This window comes from Adiantum capillus-veneris, chromosome 15, assembly GCF_014529385.1.
Source record: "Adiantum capillus-veneris isolate H3 chromosome 15, ASM1452938v2, whole genome shotgun sequence".
Lineage (NCBI taxonomy): Eukaryota > Viridiplantae > Streptophyta > Polypodiopsida > Polypodiales > Pteridaceae > Adiantum > Adiantum capillus-veneris.
In genome coordinates this window covers 54233381-54252759 of record NC_140945.1, presented here as the reverse complement: position 1 = coordinate 54252759, position 19379 = coordinate 54233381, and the positions used below count along the sequence as shown (strand labels likewise).

General features: G+C 41.6%; 1 pseudogene; it reads right to left on the bottom strand.

The window, feature by feature from the left end:
- Positions 1–12281: 12281 nt before the first annotated feature.
- On the bottom strand, positions 12282–13020 carry LOC147440685 (uncharacterized; annotated as a pseudogene).
- Positions 13021–19379: the final 6359 nt, after the last annotated feature.

Sequence of the window (19379 nt, the reverse complement as noted above, 5' to 3'; positions counted from 1 at the left end):
GGTACCAACCATGAGACATTCTCATGAACATAGCATACTTGGCTATATGTAGAAACGACCCTTCGTTAAGGTGGTTTCAGAGCACTTGTAATCGTAACAAGTTTGTTCTCAGTACCCGACAATTTATGGCCACTGAAATTGTTATTGATATGGTGTGCTTCAAATGGTCTAATGAACGGATGCGACCAGCACCTAGGGACACATCATTAGGAATTGGATGCAAGTGTCAGTCCCAGAGACTCGTATTTGCCACATGTGGAATATTTCTTAAATAAGGATGTCAGGAAAAGTGACATACATCAAGTATGAGACGTACTTGTGTGTGGAGGTAACTGCAAGTACTCCACGACAAGAGTGAGAGGGACCCTCGTTATCATTGCTCCACAGTGGCTAAACTAGACTCCTTGAGTTCCTAGACCATGTTGTATCCCATGTGAAAACATGTGCCAAATTGAATCCAACAGGTGGGTTCATAACAGCATAATGTATATTGGACAGTACGGCCCAAAATACTTTGTTTTGACATGCCCTTGGCATGGCTCGGAAACATTCAAGCGTATTTATACGTCTTGAAAAAACTAACATTGCACTAGAAACCAGGGGTGTTGCCTTCGCAATCCAAACCTGTTGGTTAGAATTTGTGTAGTCAAATCCCTTGGTAAGACCCTTTGTAGAAACTGCTCAACTAGCAAGTAACAGTAACCAACATAGTCAACCGTGTACATAATGATTGGACTCAACTTGAAAAGTTGAATTTGTCCGCTACCACGTGGTAGATTGCAGAATTCTTTCCTTGAAAGTATAATGGGAATAAGTCAAACTGTGATCCTCGATGCCTATGGAGTGATTTAGTAATCACCCGCTGGGTCTTACCCCAACTGTGCTTCCATAGACACTCGTGAGCAGGAGATCCACACAAGTGAAATGCCTAGCTCTTATGGACAACCATGCTGTCTCAATTGTCTGCTGCCTCTAGAGTCCGTGGTATAGATCGGCAGATGTGAGTTTAAGATTATCAAAAACTCAACTTGAGCGTCGCACTAAAAACATGTAGTGCAAAAATGACACCCAAAACGTCCGTTATGGCAAGATTCTTGCTTGCCCATGAATGCCGATGGGTAATCCATTGGATAGATCTGTTCAAATTAGAGGACAATCACCCAAAGAATGCCAACAGTTGGGTCTTACCCAAGATCTGACAATGGCTCTTAGCCAGCCTGTGTGTGGCTCATAGCCCTTATGGCTATTAGTGTTCAATCGACAAACCGATGAAGACTAATGTGAATGGCATCTTGGCCAAGTTCTAGCTGAGAGTTAGAGCCCTTGGCTCAAACCGACTCACAAGAAAAACATGTATCAAAGCTTCTTAGAAAGTTTTCCTTATTCTGAGAGCGAGAGAGAGAGAGAGAGAGAGAGAGAGAGAGAGAGAGAGAGAGAGAGAGAGAGAGAGAGAGAGAGAGAGAGAGAGAGAGAGAGAGGAGCATGCTGGGCTGAGGAACTTTCCTTAAATTTCTAGAGTGTGTGCCCAATCTGTGTGCTCTTACACATCTTATGTCTGACTTGCAGCTTATCCTATAAGCATGCAACGATTTGCCTGTATAACTCTCTCATCGAGAGAGGTAACAGAAAACACAAGCCACAGCTTGACCCACTTACCATGTATGGGGTCGTGACTTTACAAAAATGACTTAAAAATGGCACTTTGCCTGTGAAAGAAGTCCTAGATTTAGGTTCTTTATAATTTTGGTGTGTGTTGACAGCAACCAAAAATCATGTTAAACAATCCTGAACTTATCTTGTCCTTGACAGAGTTGCTAGTGGGATAGCGGAAGCGTATTTCATGAGGCAATAGAATTGAATCCACTTAGCTAGCATGCCTTGCATATAGAGTTTTAAGCCCTTGGTGAGAGTGATGGCCTCAAACGTGAGAGCCAAAACCATAAGTGCCTTGCTTCATATAAAACTGCTGTGTAAAACTGCAAAAGCACTTTGCTTTGCATAGCGACAATAGTTGCCAAGTAAAATGTAAACATGGAGAAAAAAACAAGAAAACCTGAAACTTGGCTAACCTGGTCGTCCGAGTTGTCATGAAATATGGAAGAAAAAAATCCTTCCAAACCGGCTCATAGCCATATCTGCTTTGCGAGAGAGAGAGTTGTCACATATGCATATACACCATCATGTATCCTATACACCCATCTGGTACGTAATGAAATAACGCGCAAACACATTGCCTAGTCCTTCCCAATTTTGTATGCTCATAGCATATGTCAAACGTGGGGAGTCTCAATGCAAGATGCAAAAATGGAAGCCTTGCTTCATATAACTACGTCTGGCCTCATTGGCAACAAACGCTATTGGCGACATATGTCATAGCAAAGAGAGTCGACCTTGTCAATCATGTACCAAGAATGGACCTTGTCTACTTGTACATCAGATTGAGAAGCAGAAAAATACTGGCAAGGTATGTATGCGGACTTGCTTAGCTTGATTACTGTTGTCTTTGACTGTATAGGTTTGTCGTGAGTGACTAAAACGCGGACACACTTTCCCTAGGAACCATGTTCTTAGCAAAAAGTCGAATAAAAAATAAGAAACGTCTCAATTTGTAACAAGTGGTCAACCATGCCGAACACCTTTGCCGCCTTCAACAAGTCAAGCAATAGGCCGTGCCTATCTTGAGTGCGGCTTGTAGAGCCACAACGCGTCTTACGTGATCGAGTAAAAAACTCCATAGTGCATGTTGCATGACCATGCATGCTAGGCGGTTCATATCCTTGCTGATATATCGTGTTGAGTCTTGAGCCTTGCTCGTGCACATAAGAGCTTGTTGTATTCTTAACCATGGTCATATGTGACCCATAGAATTGCATACAATCACATACATAAATCTATGAAAACCTCAATAACATGAAATATCAAACCTTATAATCATTGCTTGTCCTTAGCCGAGATCAATCACGTCCTTTGAATTCGCGTGCCGGCTCCAAGTGCCTTGCTGGTGACCTTGCAAACGGCCTTTGGTGACCTTTCATGCTCACTGTTGAGCATAGAAAGGAATGATTGCATAATCGCTGACGTCTTAGCCTCTTCTGCAATAATCCGTTGCAAACATGACCACTCAATCTGCTGTGACTTACTAGAGCTCTCATGCTCTAACTCCTTATGCATAGACTCTTGCACAACTTCCTCTTGTCGTGACTCACCAGAGCAAGACCGCTCTACCCGTCTATCCTGCATAGAAGTATCTCGCACAACTGACTCTCTGCTTTGCTCAGTCACTAGCAAAGCATGCATGTCTGACTCTGTCACCTCTCTGTGTGACTGCTCAAGTCATGCCCCAACTGTGTGCACAACGAGCTCACTACTCTGCACTCCATGCAAAGCATCCTGCAACCCACAAGCAAAAGAGACTCGCCTGCTCTCTCGCTGTCTACCTGGCTGCATGATCACAAAGACAACACCGTCTCTCCCATGATCCACATGCAATGGGTAACCTGGACCACTCCTGGCACCTCTCTCAATCACTGGCGAACCCAAATGCATCACAAAATCTCGCTCTCGAAGTGAAATCTGACATCCACAATCTCTAAGCTGACCAAACTCACTATCAAATCTGGTACATAGCGCACATGTCGTAACAAGTAAGATGCACCACTCGGTAATGACAGTCTCACATCTCCTGCACATGCTATCGCATGCACCGATCCATCGGTCAAACGTACACTGCCAAGCATCCCGCTAGAATAGCTACAAAACCATTCACGATGCGACGTGACATGAAACATAGCATCTGCATCTAGCAACCACTGCAAAGGGAGTGCACTATCCACATGTATAGCATCTCGTGCATAGCTTGAGGTAAAAGTGACATCCCCGTCACTAGTATACTCCGATACTACATCTGCCTCAACTGTCAAAGCAATTGAGTCCATGGCATCACTACATACATCTCTGAGACTGCCATGTCTCCTACGATGTCGCATACGGCGAAAACAACGTCGTCTAAAGTGTTCAGAATGACCACAATACCAACATGTCACCTGTAGGCGTACTCGTGAATGTACATGTCTCACACGAGTCCTTGATGACTCAGATCTATCATACATATCATGTAATCTACGCCAAAGTGCTCTGGAAGTAGTCTCATACATAACAAGAGCATATACAGCTTCCGCAAGGTGCAAAGAGAGCGTAGATAGTGCCATCTCCTTTAGCTCCTGCCACACTGATCGTCAGACATGTTTGAAGGTCTACCTGCATCACCACTCAATGGTCGATGCAACCCTCGCTGTGTCAGTGCATCAAGCATACAATCTCTCCATGCCGCAAAGTCTGACCCATCAAACACGCGCATATGTGAGAGGTCACAATCTGATCGATCACCTGTCTCTACCATGAGCACAATTAGCAAGCTAGATAGCAAAACCACCTCTCCAACAACACCTGGAACCTGTCTACAAATATGGCTAGAAACACAATGTAAAACCTTTGAGACACACTCCAAAATAGAGCTCCCGCAATGTCAAAAATAACCAAGAGGTGTAACTCTACTCTAGGTACGGTAGCAATGAAATGCACTCAACTAATCCAAAAGAAGCAACCTGCAACGAGAAAATGCTCTTTAAAAAAAAAGAGCTCACCAGCACCTACAATGCTCATGCGAATCCACACATAAAATCTATCGCAGTAGTGTAACCACAATGTGCTCCACAAATGGCAATGATGCAAATCCCAAATGCCAAGTGTACGAGGCTCCTGTAGAGTAAACCAAGCTCCTGTATGGCTGCAAATCAACCCCAAAACAGCCCCAAAATTCAGCTCTTAAAAAACTGCATAAACAAGTCACAAACATATCCCAGATCAATCTACAACTGAGCCATACATGGACACCTGCAATGAGGAAACAATGGCTAAAAATTCAGCACCCAAATAAGCCCTCAAACATGTCTGTAAACTTGTAAACCTGTAGCTGAAACCTGTTGAAAAACCTCAAGCCATTAGTGCTCGAATCCGACTACCTAGCTCGTAGCCACACAAGCATACATCACAATATTCACTCTTGTGAGTGTGCCAAGATAATTGTACGCCTGTCAAACCATGAGCTAATCACCAAGCCCACATTGTGCGGTATCGATGCATACACACGCACAAATCTCCCACCTGCAGAGAACACCACACGTAATCACTGAGTGCAATCGCAATCACAACCTGGATCGCATCAACTTATGTGCATAAAACTCCTGGGAAAATTTCGCCAGAGTTTTGACACACAATGGCTATCAATACAAAATAACCATTGTCCTGCAAGCTCAATACAATGAGCAATCAATGCGCATCAAACTACACTCAACATACATGCATAAGCTCTGCAAACCTGTGTCCAACAAATGCTCACAAAGAGTACCACAGGTGACCATACATATCATCCACAACCAACCTCTACTCTTGCTCACAAGATCTACTGCTCACCACATAAGCATACATAGAGCATTACCCGCTCAAAGACCATGTATGCAAGCCACAACACTGCAGAAGAACCACTCAACTGCAACTAGCAACACGTGTGGGAGTACTAGACTCAACCTGTACTGAGAGTCAAACCCGATCTTGTAACACCTGCAAATGCTCAATCGAGCAAATCAGACAAATCCACCTCCTGCTTGCCAATCTACACAAGACGGGTTTCTTTGTGGTTGAAACCTATCTTCTGATGTAGTGCTCAGAACAAAATTCTGAGGGCATAAACAACTTTGAAAGGGGGGTAAAACCGCAAGTCACCTGCTGGAAATGCTCCAGGAACGCCGAGTGTGAATTTTCAAGCTCCGGATCCAGAATCTGCCTGAAAAGTGCGCGCGTGCAATTATGCAAAAATGCACTGAACTTGGCTCTGATACCAATTGAAGGAACTGTGCAGGAGAGAAGAGGAAGGTGAAGAGCACACGACACACAAATATGGGTGGGGAGACTCAATTAGAGTGAGCAGCTCCCTATACACTTATGCTATGTATAAGGTATACAAGTCAGTGGGCGCCCAGACTCTGGGCGGCCGGGCAAGGCACATGCGCCTATACCCCAACACCCTTGTCCTCACGGTTTTACCTGCCGAGTTTGAGCATCCATGCAAGCTTTTGAGCACGCCATAGAATCCACGGTTTTTTCCTGTCATACCTTCATGCAATTCTATGCACGAATTTTGCCATGGTTGCGAGAGAGATTGAAAGGGATGCCTTGAAAGAGAGATCTTCGAGAGAGAGCGAGAACGAGAGGGAAAGAGAAGATCATGCTTCTTCCCCTCCTCCATACCTCCTCCCCCCCTGAGCTCTGATACCAATGTTAGATCGCGGGGGACTGGACCATGCAACTCTTCACCCAACCGCTCCCTATATAGGCCCTACCTGCTATTATAGAGATCCCCTTGACCGCATGTCCATCCTGGCCCTTGGCTTGACAAAATCAAAGAAAGACCACAAAAGACAACAAAGGTCAAGAAGCAAGAAATTTCTTTAGAAATCACCATATACGTGGTAGTGATGTGCGTGAACATGCTTAGGACCATTGGGGCATTTTTTCCCTCTCTAGGAGTTTTTGCCCCGTGCATTGTATATACACCCATCACTCAAGGTCTAACTCATCTTTCTATTTGTGCACTAAGCAGTACACTCGTTGTTGTGTGACTTGAGCTTTTCCATCTTTTCCAAGTTGTTTGTGCATCTGTGCAACCCTAGTTCCAACAATCGATATCAGAGTAGGTTGTGTCCTCCCGATCATAGTTGCTCGCACCCCCTGCTCACTCTCTCCAATTTGGGTTAGCTTTGGTAAGCTTCAGCAAGTTGGATAAATACTTTGGGATAACTTGTAGAGCTTGGTGTGCTCAAAATTTTAATTCGGGCTCATTTCGGCCTCCTTTGGGTTGTGTTATACAACTCATGTTAGTCCTACTTTGTTTTCCTCTTTCGAGATAGTTTCACATCAAGTACAATAATTCACCATGACTGATAACAACACAAATATTTTCAAGACGTTTATTGCCGAGCACAAATTGGATGGGGATAGCTATCCAATGTGGGATGACATGATGATGATGCATGATCTTGTTTTAAAGGGAGTCTGGAATATTGTGCAGGGAATTGATGTATATTCCTCTTCTATGGATACATGATTTGCTGAGGATTTTGCAGGTTCTAGAATATATGTTGCTGCTGCCAGAGTTGTTTTACCTATAACTAAGCAATCTCATTGGGATGTAAGAGATGCACACATTGATGCATTGATTACATTATCTGTGAAGTGCACTATTATTCCTCACATTTTCTCAACAAAATTAGCAAAATAGGTGATATTATGGATGGTCTTTATGCAAGTCGCGATGATGAGGAAAAAGATGCACTGCTACAAAAAGGAATCAAAAATCATACAAGAGGAAGATGCAGGGATTTCATTAACGTAATCACGATTGGGTGATTACGTCAATAACTTTAGTATTTACACAAAAAAATCACGTGATCATATTAATTGTTAACGTGACTTTGATTATGACCTGCAAAAATCTATAGAGCCGGTTAACCCTTCGGGTTTTCCAATTTTCCTTGCGGAGCCCGTCGGGCTATTTTATTTTCCTGGCGGGCCCTCGGGGAAAATGAAAAAGCCCGGTGGGAATAATTATATATAGTAAATAGTGTGCTAACCGCAATCTTTTAGCTAAGCAAATCCTTGGGGAGTGTATCCGAGTGCCGAGTATAGTCATCTCCTTGTGAATTGACATAAGGTTACAGAGTCATAGGTCCTTTTTTTGGGTCGAATGTGATTCTTAATTCGGTAACCACTTCTAAAATTTTTTAATTCGTTTATCGACATAAAGGTACGAAACCAAAACAACTGAAAACTTGGAGAGTCATGCTCATTGTGAATAAGCCATTGGTCCAAATGAGGGCTGGTTTTAGAAGATAAGCATATATAAATGACGAGTCGATAGTCAAGGGTCGGATGTCCTATACTAGTGTACTGGGCATATAAAGATCCTTGAAGTCTTGCATTTGAGTTTATTTACACTTGTCACTCCCCAATATAAGAGCTATAATCTTTAATTGGGTTAAATAGCTTTTATATATTGAATTGGTTGAATGGGTGGGCTACAATCCTTCACTGGGTACAAGTAGTCCTCAATTGAGTGATTATATGAATATTTATTTGCATTAGTTCATGCATTGGTTTATATAGAGAGTACATTATGTATTACGATAGATTATTAGTGCATGAAATGATCAATCATATATTTTTTGCTTTCGTTTGTTTTTTTGTAGCAATTGAAATTAGACGTGTTTTATTGTTTGCAAATGAAAGTGGACATATAATAATCATTATAATAATAATTTCATAGAGAGATTCATAGCATTGTTATAGTTATTATGCCATGCATAGACTGCATTGCAATGTGTATGGTTGCTCACAATATAGGTAATCGATATGTGGATTGACTAGCGTACATTGAAAATCTCATATTGTGCATCATGGTTACTTTCATATTGAATGATTTTTAAATTTTAATATATATTGAAAATAAGAAAAATGTTTCAAACACTGAATATCTGGTTGTTTTGTCTTCAGCTTTAATTTAAAAGCAATGGAGAAAAATGTGGGCACAAGTGGTACGAAGAAGCCAAAGAATAAAAAAGCTCCTGGCAAAGAGTGGGATTATGCTCACAACATATGGGGCCGATATATGGAGTGGCAATGTAAATTTTGTCACACAACAAAATCAGGCGGTGCACCACGTATTAGGAATCATTTTCTGGGCAGCGTTACAAAGATTTGTAAGAAATGTGAACATCCTCAGGCACCTGCAGTTGCAAAGCGTTTGAGAGAAGAGCTCACCAAAAAGGGTGGCAAGAGACAACAGATATATAGCTCTGTGGCTTCGAGTCAAAAGTTCTCGAAGCCAAATATTAACTCCGCAGATCCTGTAGTGATGCCAACTAGCCACAACCTGCACAAGGAGAGAAAATTCCAGGCAGTGTTCCTTTTAAGCATCACAATGAAGGTGGACTTCGTCAAATGTGCCAAAAATCATTACATCAAAGCTTTTGAGTGCAGTCTCTAGAAGAAGCACAAAATGCACTCGCCAAAGCAATATTCTTTACTGGAAGTGCTTTGGTCATGGTAGACAACAATCATTGGAAGGCTGCTTGGAAGGAAATCGGTGAGTTTGGTCCAGGATTTTCAGCTCCTTCTTATCACACGATAAGCAATGTTTTCTTGGACAAATGTTACATCGAAGTCAAAGAGCGTGTTGGCAAAATAATACTTGGGAATATTTCGCTTTAAGGATGTACGATTGTGAGTGATGGCTGGTCAAATTTTCAAAGAAAACCGATGATCAATGTAATGCTGGTTTGTCCAAGGGAGAAACATTTATAAAGGCGATTGATAGTTCTGTTGCAATTAAAAGTGGCAAATATATTTTTGAGGTCTTGATTAATGTAATTAAGAAATTGGTGTTGAACATGTCGTTCAAGTAGTCATGGACAACGCAAAGAATTGTAAAAATGCCAGTAAATTAATAAAGAAGTGCTTTCCACACATTTTTGCCAATGGTTGTAATATGCACAACTTAAACTTGGTGTTGAAAGATTGGTACACTAGCGAAGAAACCACATGGTTCGCCAAAATAATTGATACAGCACGTCAGGTTGTGAAATTTATCTTGAAATGACAAAGAGTGTTCGATTTGTATAGGATGCACATGTCAGTGATGTTGAAACTTCCTATTGAAACTTGGTTCTGCACACACTTTTATACCTTGGAATCACTTCTTTATAATAATGCACTATGATTGACACATTCAATTGTGCAGCCTTTGATGAATGGCAGCTTGAGTAGAAAGAAAAAGTGAAAGATAAAATTACATGTCTACGTGGTAATGTCAACAAAGCTGCTTGATGGAGGAGTGTAATGGATGCATACCCATGTAATGATGCCCGTTATGTTCGCGATCTGCAATCTTGATCAAAGGGCGCCAAACTTGGGCAAAGTGTGGATGAAATGGTGGTCAGTCCAACAGAGTCTTGAAAATCCCGAAGAGCTGAAAGAGTCTATAGTAGAGAAGGAGTGGCGATTACCATTCTCTAGCAAACAGCGAAAAATTTGGCCAAGTATTTTCATGCAAGGTGGAAGAGCGCTCCATAGCGTTGCTTACATGCTCGGTCCATAGTATTGGAATTTAGATATGATGTTCGATACAGAGGTGGTAAGCAATTTCTATCACGTGGTCAACACGTTCTACTCTAACGTTCAGGACCGAATTGATTGCATCAAAGAAATGAGTGCATTTAGATTAAAAGAAGGTCCTTTTGCGAACGATTTTGTACAAGTAATGGCAAAAAAGCAACCTGCATGGAAGTGGTGGATGATGAATGGTGGAGAGCATTACTCTACCTTACGTCCCCTTGCAATGAAAGTACTCACACAATGTGCAGCAAACTCAAGTTCAAAGAGAAACTGGAGTATGTACACGTATGTTCAGAGCACTATTCGCAATAGACTATTAGCAGATAGAGTAGAAAAATTAGTGTATATGTTTTGCAACGAAAAGATATTGAATCACATCGAAAGTGCTGGCTATGAGGAGAAAATGCCAACCTGGTTGTATGATTGTCAAAACGAAGATGAAGAAGAGTTCAATGTTGGTGTATCTCAATGCACTGTAGACGAAGTAGAAGAGAATTTCATAATAGATGTGGAGGTTGAATTACAAGGAGAACCACAACACTCAGACCTAGAACCAGATAACAACTCAACAGATTCAATATAGCTTGAGAGTAGAACGAGTAAATGTCAAAAACCATTGTAAAAGACCTTGTATTCAAATGTGTTTTGAGTAATTACAATGCTTCACATTCGCAATAGTACATAGTTTGTCGATCTCAATTGTGTTGCTCTGAAGCAGCATCTTGCTCATCAAACAGATTTCTAATTGTGCTAGGGATATCTTGGCGGGCTTGCTTGAATTTATACTCGTTTGCCATGCCAAACATAATATATATTCCTTGTGGAATATCTTGTGAACAGATTGTGCATTGACTACTATTTTGCATTAAACAAATAAGACAAACCAAATGATAATAATGACCACATGTCAATGTATAATATCCACTCCATCCATCAAAATTCTTGTAGCAAACTAGACATTGGGAAGATGAGGATGCATCTGAAGTAGACGAGGAGACCAAATCTGAATGCATGACAAGGTGGCCGATGTGTGTCCCTTGTACAGGTGTTGGATTCACTTGCTGTGTCAGATTTTGAACGTCATGGCTTAAGTTGTGAATGCTTTTCTCCATCTGGACTTGTGAGGGTTGGGGTGTCTAGGAGACTATAGAAAGTCGTGTTATTTTTGCATCTTTCTCTGCCAGCTGTGTCGTGTAAATATCCTTCTCTCTCTTTAACTGCAGGTCGGCGCCTTCCACTATCAATGCTAGCTCATCTCGGGTGAAAGTGACACAACTCTCCCCTTAAATCATGAGTGGCAACAGTTGTCCCCTTTGATGAGAAGTCTACTGGTCACTGTTGTACAAAGTGAACATATAACATTTCTGCAAAATATAGCACACAATCTGCATTGTGCAGGGGATGGCCATAAATCCCAAATAAATCCTCTTAGAGCTTTCTTTGATCGCATCATGGTTGTACTTTGAAACCTTTCACGTTCCTTTCTTGATCTCTGCGTCCTCACATGGCCATATTGTCTTGATCGTGTCCTTTGTTACTTCTTTATTGATCTCTTTCCATTGCATGTGGTTTGGATTTGCCCATTTTGAGAGTCGTCGAGTAGTACGCGTCGCTTGTTGTGTTGACATGCCGTGTGCCAAAGACTTCATGCGCTGAAATGCATTAACAGCCGCTTGTTCTTGATCATCGGGCAGTGATTGGGTGCCAATATCTTGTTCTTCATTGGCCATTTTCTCTTAGAGCTGCAATCAACAGATAGACAATATAATCAATATCATTGGTAAATATATATTCTCATGATTCAACAGTCTCACAGATGCATAATATTGCAACTTCTTGTTCACTACAAAAGACCGCGGAATCCACTAAATCAAACCACAACAAATGCGACTAATTGAACCACAAGGCAAATTTGAAATACTGACACTCAACATGACAAATTTGAAATGACTAAAGATAATTGACTCAATTAGGTGAACCACTTCAAACCAGATAATACACTTCAATAAAAAATAGAATACCCTGGACAAGATATATGTATATCATAGAAATGTTTAAATCGGATAAAATGATGGTGCAAGTTCAACAAGGGGATGTTGGACAGGGTTAGGGTCTGTCTTTAAGTGTTCTTTGAAAAAAATCAACACATCAGAAGCATTTCTTCTTTGTTCTCGCTCTTTTAACTTCATCCAACAATCTACTTTAATTCGAATAGCACTCATAACATCTTCATCCGGGTGGTGAAAAACTTCTTCAGGAAAATAAACTTTTTTGGTTGCACTCCAAAAATATGACAGCATGTCGAATAGGTAGCACAATGCATAAATGTCGCTCGCTTTTGTGTATGCATTTGTGCACCGTGGATTGTATAGTTCGGGAGCAATCCACGGTCGCTTAGCCATCTCAGCATTCCCTGCTCTCTGTGCATCCAAAACTGTAGAGTCGGACTATACGCCTGGATGCAGATAATTAATTGCTGCATGCTTAGCTGGTGTTCTTACCATCATACCCCAATCAATGATGTTGACGCGAGGTTTATTAGCATGAGTAAAGTCCAACATTATGTTGAACGGGTGCAGGTCACTGTACACTATACCGTCTCGAGTGGGCAGCCGCAACGCCGTCGATTAAGGCGTGACAAATGACTGGCATCTGCTCGATCACTGCTTTGATACGCACCGTATCTATCTCTTGTACAAAAAGATTTGCTACGGGCAATGACCTCCAGCCGTGTTGTAGCCTGTACATGTGTCGTCTGAACAATCCGTGAGTGAAAGGTAAGTGGCGCATCATGTCGCCCACAGTACCCCCATTGTAGTATGGGAATATTGTGATCCAAGAAGCTTTGGTAGTAAACCCAATGCACCTTATAATGGAGGGGTGAAGCGTTTTCATTCCTTGCTCTGGCTGCAAGCTATCAAATTTCGCCTCACTCCCTTCCTTGTAACATTTTCCCACATATGTAATGTGGTTTGGAAAAAAAGAGATGCCTTTGATGGTGTACAATGTGCACATACCGAAGGAGCCTGATCCAATCCTCATACCTTCTACCAAGGCTTCGTGAGGGATGCCGACAAGATGAGTGCACTTTGCATTCAAAGCCGTGCGCATGATTGTGCCGATGCCCTGGGCATCGGATCGACCTCCCAAAGCTACTTGTGCATCTTGGCCCATCTTCAATCTCTTGGGTAAGGCTGCTTCTTCCTGCGCTTTCACACGCTTCATCTTTACCTTCTATTCTTCCCACAATTTATCCCACAGCTCTAATTCTGACATGTCGCAGGAGGCAGGATGTCTTCCTTTAAGTCTCTGCAACATACTTTCATATTGCCCAACACTGTCCTAACCTTGTGGTGGGGGTCAAATTCTCGAATCCTTGCTGGAATCACACTCGTATTGGCCTTCAACTCGCAACCTGCGCTTTGTGTTCTCCCATATAGCGCTAGTGAGGTCTTTGATGAAGACATCACTTTCACTAATCTGCTGTATGCGATCATCTGCACATGATGAGATTGCCAAAATACATTCTTTACGAATGGCACGCATAATACTTTTCTTTTGATCTGGCATCATATTTGCACTGGACAATAAAAAAGAGCATATCAAATACAAATTCATGGTTGCGAATGACAATAAACTCTCACACTATTTCAGGCAAACCCTTAACTGCCACTTGAAGACTTTAAGAAATGTGCAAGGAAGTATTGATAAAAATTGAAAACAATCTTCACTTAAAATTGCAATGTGTTACACATGTAAAATGCAGATCAAACAAGTGGTTTATAAGAACTTAATTCAGATCAAACAATACATGTTAACAGTGTGGCACATTTCAACATATATTGAATTTTTAACTTATATTTTTCTCTGTGCGCACATACTAGTTCAAACAAAGCACACATCGACTTAAAAACTTTAAAAACATTTAAAACATTGGAAGTATACAAATTGGACGAGCAAATTGTGTTCACACACTTTTTTACATAGAATTTATGTAAATGTAGCAATCAAAAAAGCGATGATAATTGATGATCTTTAACAAAAGAATATTTAACATGCAAATTGTGTGCAAATTCTTTTTTACAGAGAATTTATGTAAATGAAGCATTAAAAATAGAGATAATGCTTGAGGTCCTTAAAAAAGATTAAAAAAGGATATTTAACATGCAATTTGTTTGCAAATACTTTTTTGCATATAATTTATATAAATGGAGCATTTAAAATAGTGATGATTGATGAATAAAGTATTCTTTTGAATATGATTGGCTAGTATATAATTTTAAATGGATAGTTAAAAACAACAAAATCAAAAAATTCATACATTTTGTATATGAAATACTCTTCACAGCCGCGTTACTGACCAAGTATTTCATATTCTTAATACTTAAAATATTAACTGCACATGCACATATAAATTATATGATGTTTGTACGGTCGGGTTAATGACCTGAACACCACATTTATGCAAAAACAGATGCTTCTAACAAATGATAGTCTATTAGCCGCGTTACCGATCGAGTGCCCCGCCTGAATCTAAGGAGAAACAATTTGCTTGCATACGAACATCATATAGCCGCGTTACCGATCGATGCCCATATGTTTTTTGGGTAAGGGAAAGGGAAGTTGACTTACCATAAGGATACTAGATTCGCCGCGTTACCGACGTAGTACCCAGACAATAAACCAATACTTACCACAAGGACACCATCTTCCCCGCGTCACCACCAAGGTGATGCCCCCGTGATAAGCATTGTTCCGTAGAACAGCTTACACACACACTCCCATTGTGTGGTAAGGTATCTTATTACTACCACGCAATACGACAAAAGGTACGCTACCACACAACGCGCACACACACACACAACACATACCCGCATCGTGTGGTCAGGTACTCTGCTGCTGCTGTCGTGCATTGCGACGTAGAGCACGCTCCCACACGACCCCCTCTCTCCTCTTTCCTCTGGACGTACCTGCAAATATGGTCGACGAGCTCTCTCTCTCTCTCTCTCTCTCTCTCTCTCTCTCTCTCTCTCTCTCTCTCTCTCTCTCTCTCTCTCTCTCTCTCTCTCTCTCTCTCTCTCTCTCTCTCTCTCTCTCTCTCTCTCTCTCTCTCTCTCTCTCTCTGAAGATGAAAGCAAGAAATAACACCCAGCGGGCCCGATCGGACTCGCATATATATAATTCTGCGAGCCTGCCGGGCTTTTTCGTAATTCCGGCGGGCCCGCAGGGAAAATGGAAAAACCCGGCAGGCCTGCAGGGAATACTAAAAAGCCTGACAGGAATTTAGTGGGTCTGCAGGTCGCCCTTAACCGGATTCTTTGTGATTATGTTTAGTGTAATCATAAATGTGTCAATAAGACCTTGTGATCACACAAAATTTGTCATAATTACGTAAATATTAAATCCCTGGGAAGATGAAATGGACACTTTTCTTGTCGGTATCGAGGATATCAATGAGCAACTCATTTTTGCAAGTGAAGTTATTTCTAATAGTTCACTTGTACAGATTGTTCTCGATGCGTTGCCAGACTCTTACCAGACTTTTGCTAGTACTTAGAGGCTCATGATGCAATGAAACCCTCAAGCTGTCAAGTTTGATGCATTATGTACATTGTTGTTATAGAAGTCACTTTCAAGAAAGAACAGAGCTAAACAGTGTGCAATTGAATAGGCTTTCATTTCTGCTCAAAGAGGAAGTGGTATCGGTCTTGAGGTTCTTCTATAAGTAGCAGGTCACATGTGTTTAGTGCTTCTGCTCGTAGCAACTTGTCTCGGACTTCTAATGAAAAAGGCAAGAAGAAGTCATTTGCCATTATTGCAAGGCTAATGATCCTTGATCAAGCAATGTCCTAAGGTAAAGACCAAAGAATCAAAGAAGAAAGAGGCTGGCCAATGCAGCTATTGCAAAATCTTCTATAAATGGAGATTGTGATGATGATGTGGCTACATAATGGGCATTTGATGTAGAGTGTACTTATGATCCTTCTATCCATGATGCATCTATGTCATTTGCTACAGAGTCACATGCTTGGTACTTTGATAGTGGTGCGGCAAAGCACATTACTTTGCATCGTGACTTGTTTTGTGCCAGCAATGCCTCTTATATGTTCATGGGAGTTGGAAAGATTGTCCTAACTACTACAAATGGAAATTCTTTCACACTTGTTGATGCACTTTATGTACCAAGTATAAAAAAGAACCTTTTGTCTGTATCTGCATTTGCAAGACTTGTTCTTGTTGTCAAATTTGTGGATGACAAATGTACAATTCATGATCTTAGTTCTTGTGATGAAATTGTTGCATATAGAATTTTGTACCGTGGGTTGTATAAGCTCACTTTGTATGACAAGTGTGGGTAGAATTTTGCAAATGTAGTTGTGGATTCAAAGGCTGTTTTAGATGCAAAACTTTGGCATATTTTTGCTAGTTGGATGCGTTTGCAGAAATCTATATATGGTTGCCTTCTTGGTCGCCTCTTGAGGCACCTTCTAAGCATGTTTGTGAAGGTTGTATTTTGGGTAAGATGTAGCGTTCAAATTTTCCAAATGATGGTTTAGTAAGGGCTACATGCAGGTTACAGCTTGTGCATAGCAATGCTTGCGGGCCAATGCAAATTCCATCCTTGGGTAATTACCTATACTTCATGAATTTCATTGATGATTACTCCAAGCATGCATGGGTGTATCCACTTAGAGCTAAGTCTGAAGTGTTCATAATTTTTTGGTTATGGCTAAAAATGTCTCAAAATGTACTATGGACATCTTTCATTTAGAACTAGTGTTGGAATTAGGGTTGCAGGGAAACGCACACAGCTTGGAGGAGACGAAGGAAGCTCAAGGCACACAATAGAGAGTATGTTTCTTAGTATGCAATGGAAAGATAGATAGCCCTAGAGTGATGGGCGTATATACAATGCACAGGGGGGAAAACCTCCTAAAGAGGGAAAAAATGCCCCGGCGGTCCTAGTGTGTTCACACACATCACTACCACATGTATATGGTAAAAATCCCCCCTGGAGTGATGCGGTGAACATGAGCTGGCACATGAGTAAAGGGAAGTGCCATGCCCTGCGGACATGATCAGTCCACAAAGGGGAGTAAGCTCAAAGCTTTGCGGAAAGCTTCAAGCTTCTCACGGGACAATGCATTTGTGAAAAGATCTGCAAGGTTGTCCTGTGTTGGCACATAAGGCAAGCATGATCTCTCCTGCTGAGAGCCTCTCCCTGACATAGTGGTAATGCACCTCAATGTGCTTTGTCCTAGCATGAAAAACTGGGTTCCTCGCAACTGCCAATGCGCTTTGACTGTCAGTGTAGATAGTGTTGGCAGTGTCTTGTCCAACACCCAAATCAGCCATAAGGCGTCTGAGCCATACACACTCAACGTGTGAAGTTTGCCCTATACTCAGCCTCACAACTCGAAGTGGCCACAATAGGTTGCTTCTTGCTCAACCATGATATACATGAACTGCCAAGCATGAAACAAAAACCACTTGTGGACACTCTCGTGTAAAAACAACCAGCCCAATCTGAGTCCGAAAAAGCATTTAAGTCTGGCGGAAATGATCACCCCTTGGGATAAAACAAGCCAAGATGTAAAGTGCCACTAAGGTAGCGGAAAATCCTCTTGACAGCCGATTAGCCTGTAGACATCTTACGCGTAGGATGTCTCCTGGCTTAAAATTAAAGTTTTTTCTGACAGGAATGCTCCTAATTCTCTGTAGATCTATCAGAAACACTCACAGTAACTTTTGGACTTCAATTAGGCTTTCAAACACACTTTTGCATCTTTTTGTGTCTTTTTTGCGTTTTTTACAAACTTGTAATGATTTTACCAAGCAAGTGTATATGCATGAAATGCTCTAGATCCTGAATCATGATGTCCTACTTACTCTACTCCTACCTATCATGTGAAATAGTGATAATGGTGTTTTTGGTTGCTTTTTGGCCTCTTCGGACTCTCGAGCTCTCCTCTCACCGCTTCTACCACTCCAACTCCTACTCTAGAACTCAACTACCACCTAAAACTACCTAAGTCTACCTCATCTACCTAAGTCGAAGGATCTAGGCCAGACACACGCTTCCTATACTCCCTCTAAGACCTAGAGAGTCATCCACCCTCTGATCCTATCTAAATGTAAAGCGAGACTCTTGGCAAGCCAAAAATCCCAATCCTCAAGGATTAGTCTCGGTCACCTACCTAAGGTTTTCGTCTCCGATAGCGGCGCCAATGTTGGACGGACACGCCGCGACGGACGTCAGCACAACGAGAACTCACCTAGCATGTAATGTCAGCTAAGGACGAAGCTCGACCCGCAGGCGCATGGAAGCAAGCATAAGGTGTCAACCTACACTCGACCGACTCCTAACTAATTCCTACAGAGGTCTCTACCAATTGTCTAAGTCACAACCTTCAAGAGTGCATAAGAGGAAACTTCCTACAACGCTTTCTAGAGCCGAACACCCATCAAACAATCTCGAAACACCATAGAACTTGAAGGAGACCCTACTAATACCAATAGGTCGCTCTCCCTAGGGTTTATGAACCAAAATCTAGACCCAAAACACCCGGTGCAGAAACACGTAGGATGTCTGGCCGAAATCTGCAAGTCTTCGTTTCCAAAATCTAAAGTGCCTAATGTGTAGTTCTACTCAATGTGAATGCATGGATATGCTGCAATGCAAAATCGGACAACGTATACTCACCCAAACACCCGATGAAGCTTGTAGAAGGAGCTCGCAAGACCGGACCGTACGCGCGCAATGTAGGTATCGGCGCGTAGCTCTCGTCAGGGGCAACACGCTGCACTTCTCCGCACTCAATTCCGACCACCAGAGCACACGTAGCGTCAAGATGAATCTCACACTCTCTCTCTCTCGTACACAATACGCTCACTCACAGACTTCAAACTTGTTTTTAAAATGACAAAAGGTTCTTTTCATCAAGGTCAAAAAGTGGTATATATACCTTACAATTTCTCAAACCCTAAAGTTCCAAAATCAACCATCTACTCAATCTAACTATCAAAACTGGGATACAATCTGGAAACTTCTGTAAGTCCCAATAATTACAAGGTGAAAAATCAGGTTTCCCTCAATGAATGAATAATTACAAAAAATAATAGTCCTCCGAGTAGTTACTGTCGTGGGGTGT